This window comes from Lolium rigidum, chromosome 3 (assembly GCF_022539505.1).
Source record: "Lolium rigidum isolate FL_2022 chromosome 3, APGP_CSIRO_Lrig_0.1, whole genome shotgun sequence".
Lineage (NCBI taxonomy): Eukaryota > Viridiplantae > Streptophyta > Magnoliopsida > Poales > Poaceae > Lolium > Lolium rigidum.
The window spans coordinates 233,383,514-233,391,689 of NC_061510.1; the positions used below are offsets into that span (position 1 = coordinate 233,383,514).

General features: G+C 40.7%; 1 long non-coding RNA gene across 12 annotated transcripts; it reads left to right on the forward strand.

Annotated features, from left to right (window-relative positions):
• The first annotated feature begins 471 nt into the window (after positions 1 to 471).
• On the forward strand, positions 472 to 7,487 carry LOC124703136. Of its 12 annotated transcripts, none has more exons than XR_007002952.1 (6): positions 472 to 639; positions 724 to 902; positions 977 to 1,223; positions 1,329 to 1,487; positions 1,614 to 6,565; positions 7,232 to 7,487. It is a non-coding gene; the product is annotated as an uncharacterized LOC124703136 (long non-coding RNA). The 12 variants fall into 12 exon arrangements; XR_007002956.1 differs by having other exon boundaries at positions 1,614 to 5,834; positions 6,455 to 7,487; XR_007002957.1 differs by having other exon boundaries at positions 1,614 to 4,832; positions 4,912 to 7,487.
• Positions 7,488 to 8,176: the final 689 nt, after the last annotated feature.

Below are 8,176 nucleotides of genomic sequence, written 5' to 3' on the forward strand. Positions count from 1 at the left end.
ACATCGACGAGACGATGCTCTCCAACCTCCCCTACTACGCCCAACATAGATAAAGGTGAGCCAGACCCTCAATCCTCACCCCTGCACATCAAAATATTCATTGATTCACGAACTGAGATTGTTCACGAGCATTTGTTGTTCGGTTTAAAAATGGGCTTCAATTGTTCGACCGCCGCGATTTGTGTAGATTGGAAAGGCGGAGGCGGATGAAATTCCAGCATGCCCATTGTACAAGGAGGTGAGCGATATTGAGAACAAGTAAGTGCGTGCATACTTGCCCTATGCCACAGCGCTCCACGATAGACTGATGGCATGCACCGGCTCGTCGCTGGCCTCCCTTCAGCTCAACTCGTTGGTCCACGCGTCAGGACTTGAGTTGGCTCGATGAGAGAGGAAAAAGGAAATCTGCCAATGGCATCCACAATCGGTCGCGTGCTGCCGTTGCTCTCCCACGCGCACGCGCACACGCCCCTTCCTCCTCCCTACTCTCCCAACCCTCGCTCAGCTCCCACCGCGCCGCCGGCACCTGGCAGACGCCACGCATTGCCTCCGCCCTACCGCGCCGGCATGGAGCAGATCAGGTCGTTGAGGGGTGTGTCAGCGTTTTTTTCTTCCCCACCCTTGCCCTCCACCCCGCAGGTCAAGATCCGTTTCCACCGGCCTCCACGCGCAGGTTCTCGGGTCCTCCTCTCGCGTCTCACAAATTCTTCCGGTTTGCTGCAGGTTTTGCCTCCCCCTTTCTCCATCTTGATAAGGGGTCGCGTGCAGGGGCACAAATAGAGGGGGCGGAGAAGGAGGGGATCACTATGGACGCTCAAAGAGGTGGCCTGGATGATGGCCTGCTGCGCGCCGCGTCGATGGTGAGGGAAAATCACCTGATGTTGTCCGTGTGGGACGACGAGGTAGTGATCTCTAATATTTCCCCTGTGTCGTAATGGTTTCTCTGCTGCTCACTATCTCCTGCTCCTATGTGAAGGTAGTGGATTAGGTGAGAGCTCTCATTCCTGGCAATTTGAGGGCAACAATAATTATACAGGCAGAACACGTACCCCATCCCATCCGACAAGGAGGTGGTCGCTGTCAACCAAGGTGATATTGTTTCTACTCTGTACGATTTGCTGTGCAGTTGGGATTTGCTCTTCGACGGGTTAACTGATGATGGTGCTGGTGCAGATCGTCTTGGTGTTCAGAGGAAGAAAGTGAGGATGGAGGGGAGCCAAGAGGTAAACTGGTGCATGAGTTTGTTGAATATTCTTCCATCGTAAAAGATTGTAAACTGAATATATACATGACATTATTGAGACGAGTTTGTGCGATGTGCTATGCAGATCTGGGATGCGCCTTTGTCGGGGTAAATGATGGCGGTGCTGCTGGTGAACTGTCACGCCACAGACAATGTCGAGATCATGGTGCACTGGGACGACATTGGCCTTCCGGCCACACTACCGTCAAGGCCAGTGACCTCTGTACCTTTCCTGGCATTCAAGGTTCACATCATCTGTCACCCCCACCATGCTTACGGCATTATACCCCAACCCAACTTCCTCTCGACAAGACACATATGATTGATCTTAACCATTTTATCACGCTATTGTTGTTCTTGTTTGTCGCAGGCTCGCAGCACATGACACTGGACGCAAGGTTCCCAATTCCCAAACAAGATGGCCTTCAACTTAACCTCGCACATGGCCAGGATGTTTCGTGCTCACGCCTCTCAAATCTCAGATCAATTGAGCAAACAACAGTCAGATGCAGTAAGACATTTTGCTATATTAGTGTGGAAATAAGGGAGTTAGTGTATTCTCCAGATTTTGCTGCTATGTAGCGTACATTAGATACTTTGGCATTTACTTTTTGAGATTTTTATCAAGTCTTGGACAACTACTGTGAAGTGTGCTTTGATTGCAGTTATGCAGATTGATTAATAACTTGGTTTTCAAAATTTATATAAATTCCAAATTCTGGCCCTATTCAATGTTTGCTTGGTTGGTTGTCCCCTTGGTATCCCATCTGATTATATCGATATTAATTTTTTTTATTGACTAATTGTATTGCAAATCCAAATAGGAGAAACATTTCCTCAAATACAACAAAGACTTTATGCGTTAGGTCTGCATGCCTACGATATTGACTTACTAAGTTAGTGTTGTTTACTAGGCTATTTAGTTTTCTGAGATTTTAATTTTTTGCATTCACTATGATGTTATTTTTATGTATTTCGATGGAAATTATGTTGTACAGATTAATTATTGATTTTATATTAGTTTATTATGGTTTCTGTGTTTCTTAACAGGTGCATGTCGTGTCTGATATCTTAAATATCAGTGAGAATTGCACGCCTGGAATTTTTACACCATACATGGATGGAATTGTTAGGATATTACTTGTTCTTCGGTTATGCATCTAACTTCCTAACGGGATTGTCATGTATCTTAGTGCTGAAGAAGTGGTATTTCTATGAATGGATCTTGTGTTACTTCTCACTCTCCCGTTGCTCCTGTTTCTTTCGTTCTTGATGTGGAGAGGGTCGGAAGAAAGAGAGGCCGCAAGGTGCAGTAGGGGGACCTTCTTCCAGCGTGTCAACGAGCTCAGGGGAGATCTTTGGCTGGTCATCATCGCTTCTCGTTGTTGTTGCGGCACGTGGTGCAACCAGAACGTCGATGACATGCTCAGATTAAGTAGTCATTTTGCTCTTTCATCAAGTGCTTTGACACAACTATTTTGTCAATGTTTTTATGACATGATTATTAGCCGAATGCAGTCTAAAGTGTTTTCCATCAATGTTTGTTGGGAGCCTAGGATGATTGTTTATTATGATTCTCTTTCATCAAGTGTTTTGACAGAACTATGACATGATTATTAGCCGAATGCAGTCTAAAGTGTTGTCCACCAATGTTTGTTGGGAGCCTAGGATGATTGTTTATTATGGTTCGTATAATTTCTTTGAAGCATAAGATTTTTCGCATCTATCTTATTTAGTATCCATTTGCCTAGAATTTATAGGTTAATGATCAAGATCTGCGGACACAACGTTGTGGAGTTTCTGAGATGAGCTATATATTTTAGCTAATTATGTATGTACTTGTATTGCAGCTTGCGGAACACCCTCACACCAATATCTTTTGGCTGAAGACCTGCTTGCTTTAGCACACAACTTATATGATAAATTGACCACTGCCTATGTGATCATGTAGAAGGGTGTTTTGGCGAAGTGGCGGAAGTGCTATTTTGTAATGTATGCTTGACTCTCGGCTTGCACCTAAATATGTAGATGAAATTTCCAAATTAAATGTTTGATTGGTTTACTTGTCTTCAGTTTAGAATTCAGTCAAATCACAATTTTGTCGGCTTACATTTGGTATCTATCAAAACAGTTCGTTGGCTACATCATCTTATTGCAGAATTACGTTAGAAAAAACTTCGTGTCATGAGCATTTATTTTCTTCAAGACCTTCCTGCTCAGCGGCCGCAACGAGTGTAATGAGGGTTTCACAGCGGAAAATAAAAAAAAAGGTCCAGTGCCATCTCTAATTTCTTTCACACAGCTTGGTGGGGAAATTCGGGCAGTGGAGATTATTATCTTCATAACCTGACTAAGTCCATGACCATTAGTAGGAAAACTAGAGTTTTGCCCTTCAATTATTCAGACTTTGACATTTCGTGGACATGTAATTCGCTATAACAATAGATGACTTTTTGTACCCGCGATTTAGGCATGGTCAATCCGTGCACTAAATCATTGTGTTGGTGTGTGTTCCTATCTGCCAACCTCTTACCTCTGTTTTTGCTGCATAAAGAACCAAATTAAATTAGTGCTAGGACTTTCAATCTTGATCTGACTGTAGGCCAAAGTACAGTTTTGCAGGTGCAACAACACTCAGGCATGGTCCAGTTTGATCCAGTGCAGATGACATATACATGCAGGTTGCAAGCAGTGACTGTGTAGTCTGTTCTGAAGGGGAAAGATTTTGTTAGGCCAAATAGAAATATATCTGATTCTTGGAATTTAAATACTGTTGGTCTGAGCTAGACAAAATAATTGAGGTACATCACTAGAGATCGATATCAGGGAAAAATCCCTTTTATAAAAAGAATACTTTAGCAATGGGACTAGATAAAATGGGAAGGGACTAATGATTTGCATATAGCAGAACATTATTTGGCATAATGAACACATCATGGTTTATAAACTATTATGATAAAAGAAATTATATTACTTTAAGGTAGTGGGTTTATGGCAATTATGACGGCACAATTGATCCTACCTTCACGGATGCTGAACATGCTATAGTTACAAAATTAGAGAGTAACTTTGTCTTTTGATCAACGGTTGATATAATACGGTTATGTGATAAATGTTCTGGTAGTGTAAACTGTACATAACAGAGTTCCTGACATAAATCATGACACAAGACTTACGTGCATTCTTGTTATTCTGTTAATTGGAACTAACTATGATGTGTATGAAGGAGCTCTGCCGCCACCTCTTCTTGGCATCCAAGGAGTTCTGCCGCCACCTGTTCTCAGCTTCCAAGGATCCCTGCCGCGGCCCAAGCTCCTATGGCACCCAGCCGGCTGCCACGCTCGTGATGAGGTCTGCCAGTAAGTTTGCTATCCTCTGAATCGAGCTGCCAAACAACTTCTTCTGCTGGGCCTCCGCAATCCCGTGCGACTAGCACAAGCTTCGTCCATCGCGCTCGCTGTAGGTCTCTGCTCTGCCTGTCCCCCTGCTCATCAATGGATGTTTTTATTCATATAAAGTTTGGCTGCCCGTTTCCAGATCAAGTTTCTCTGCTCTGTCGTTCCTTTTTCCCACGTGATTAGTGTCTAAGGTTAGGTCTGCATTTACCTCACGAGCTACAAAATGCCACTGGTTCCTCTTTCTCATTTATGAACAAAGTTTAACTGCAGCCGAACAAGTCCAAAGCTCGTGATTTTCAGGACTACATTTGGTGAGCAGTTCTGAACACAATGCGTCGAGTATGTCGCAAATTCAGGAATAAAAAATAAAAATTCAGGTATTGATGCTCTAGATCTATGATAAATTTTTATGTGATGTTGGTACTTGGTAGTACATAAACTTCATATTTTTAGGAATTTCCATAATATTTTCATTTGTGTATGCAAAATGATACGTAGTCATTCAAATTTATGCACGATGTATTTTCATGTTTTCATACATGTACACAATTCTATAATGTTTGTACATTCAAACATGATTTTTAATTTGTTGCTACCCATTGATTTCGATTGCCAATTACATACATGAAATATTAAAAAAACAATTACATAAACATCCAAACATGATGCTTGTCATTGGAGGCCATTTTCAGTTCACCTCAGTTTTGTTATTCACACCCCAATTCAATACCAACCCTTGAATACCAACATCCTAGCTGAGTCTTCATCTTCTCAATGAAATGTGTGAGACGGGACCGTCCATAGCCCTCGCCGGATTCCACCACTCTTTCACATGTCTCACCATGCCGTCACCTTACCCCGCATCTTGAAGCAATGTTGTCTACAAGAGTGATGTGTATATACTTTTTCTGGAATACAATGGTGTGCATATATATAAGCTTTATTGTTGTGCTCTGAATCTTGATTCAAATTGTGCTAAATAGAGACTACAACCTGATACTAATTTTCATGACTCTGATATTTTCTACGTGTGGCTTCAAATCTGTCAATTAATTTCACATGTTAAGATACACTCCAGGTCAATATGTGAGATATGGGTTGCCTTGTCTTGGATTGTTGATGGTTTCCACAGTGTTTCTTATGTGAGGGACACTCCCATACATGTACTAAATTATTGGCATATAGAATTCCTGGTAAGTAGTTTTGCAATATGCACTAATACTCAGAAAATGAAATGCATGCTTCCTTTACTTAGAATTAGATGAATCAATTGTAACCAAATAGGGTTGTTTGATGCTCAAAGCCTGATTATTTTTTCTCTACATATAGTACTATTTAGCAAGCAACATTACTCAGTTATATATATCTGACATTACTTCAGATTCTCTTATTGCATCAGGTATGGAGGTTAAAAGTACATATTCTTATCTATGTAAATAATCATGTTCAGTATGTTATCGTTATTAGGTTGTTTGACCTTTCAGAATCCAATAGTCATGTTTTTTGAGGTAGACTGGCGTTTTTATCATTAGTAATGTCTGGACCCTCACATGAATTTCATACTATTTTTATGTGCTACTGAAACTATTAGTGTAGTCTTTTGTTTAAAATAGTCTGCTAATGTAATGCATACTGAAGAACAGTATTTTGCTACAAGTCTTCATGCTATTTTCACGGGTTCTGAATTGCTTGCCAAGTAAACGTGGTTTCAGAGTTTACTTTGGTACCTTCTTATATGCTTCGTTTCAGTCTTCCTATTTGAACATCTATTTTAACTACTTGAGGCCTAGGTCATCCAATCTTTTTGTTGCAGATGTGCTTGGAGAATTAGATTTGCAACATTGTCATACTGTACATGGGTTGTTTTCTCTCTAAACTATCGGTTGATCAAATTACATGGTCACTTGGTGTTGTCTCGGATCAGGTATGGTGTTAAAAATATTTTGTACTTACATAGGCCTTGCATTTCTCATAGGTAGAAAGAAAAAAGTTGTTCGAGTTGTTCATATGTATGCCATCAACTTGCTGTCCATGGTGTATCAATCATTTTTACAACAAGGGATGTCAAAATATAGGAAAACATACGAGGTTCACTCCATCCATCAAGAATACAACTTTAGCATATCTATGTGCCTTTTTGCCGGCTAAATGTTTCTACATGTTAGAGAACCAATAATTTTGGTTTGTTCATTCACTGGTTTTCCTTGCTGGAATTTACTAGCTAGATAGGCACCATGGTCGATAAACTGAAAGTATGTATGTTTCTTTCTATATAAGGAGTGTATGCTTCATCTTTCATGACCCTTACACCCTGAGGTATGAGTTGTCGATTAGGCTGCGACAAATCTACATAGAGTTACAATCTGGTGATAGCTGATCCCGTACATGATGTTGTTTGGTACAAAAGACTATTTGAATCTAGCAATGGCTGATTCAGTACATCCCCGAGGAACCGCTTGATTGTTTGTGTCCAGCTGTCATCGACCTGCTTGGTTGTGGCCGCCTTCGGTGCTCTGCTTGCTGGGGCACCGCGTCTGCTGGTTGTTCTATTATGGGCTGATCCACTCAGTATGTTCTTTCCTGATTTCAGCGTCAATTGATGGATGATGTTTCCTAATATTTGCAACTGATGTGGCATTCAGATAGATGGATTATGCACTACAGAGGCCTGATGGTAATCGATTACTTCCGTTCACGGATGGATACCATGCGATGAGCTCTGTTGCATCATTTGTTTATAAGTATTTTTGTGTTGGAGAATTTCTCTATTGCGCAAGGGAAACTCAACTCTTTGATTACATGTAAGATACAACATGGTTCAACCCACCGGAGTGATAACCTTTTTCTGTTATTTTTATATGCATATTTGAGCTAAGAAGAGTTTCAAATGGTTTCCGTACATTGTAAATTGGTCGTAGGTGTAAACACTTTTCTGATGAAGTGCCTAAACTTTTGAGCTAAGAAAAGTTTTAAGTGGTTTATGTACATTGTAAATTTTGTCATAGACGATATCACTTCAGTGATGTACATGTCCATTGAAGTGCCTAAATTCTTTGGCTTTTCAATTCAAATGTCAAGTTTGTACTCTTCGTACAACCCGACAAAACTATTGCTCGAAAAAATTAAACAACATCAGCAAAGAACGGGCGCGGCAAGACGCGCTAGGTCCTTCTAGTTCATGATTAATGCCCTATCTTATAGCTGGGCTGTGAAGGCATGTGTAATGGTTGATACGATAATGTACGATAGATTATTTTTTAGTTTTATCTTTAGGAACCAGATATTCTAAATTTATGGTGAGAGAGATTATGATAACTGATAAGAGATCATCTCTTAATTAAGAGAAGGTAAAGCCTTTTTCAATATTCTCTCTCCTCCATATCAACATCTATACTATTATATATTGGAGTTGGTCGTATGTTATACAACGCGTTTGATGAAGAAGATTCAGAGCATCTTGTCCATCCAATTACTTTCAACATCTTCACCTCAACATTCAACGTCGGATCAAAAGAAAATATTATTACATTCCTTT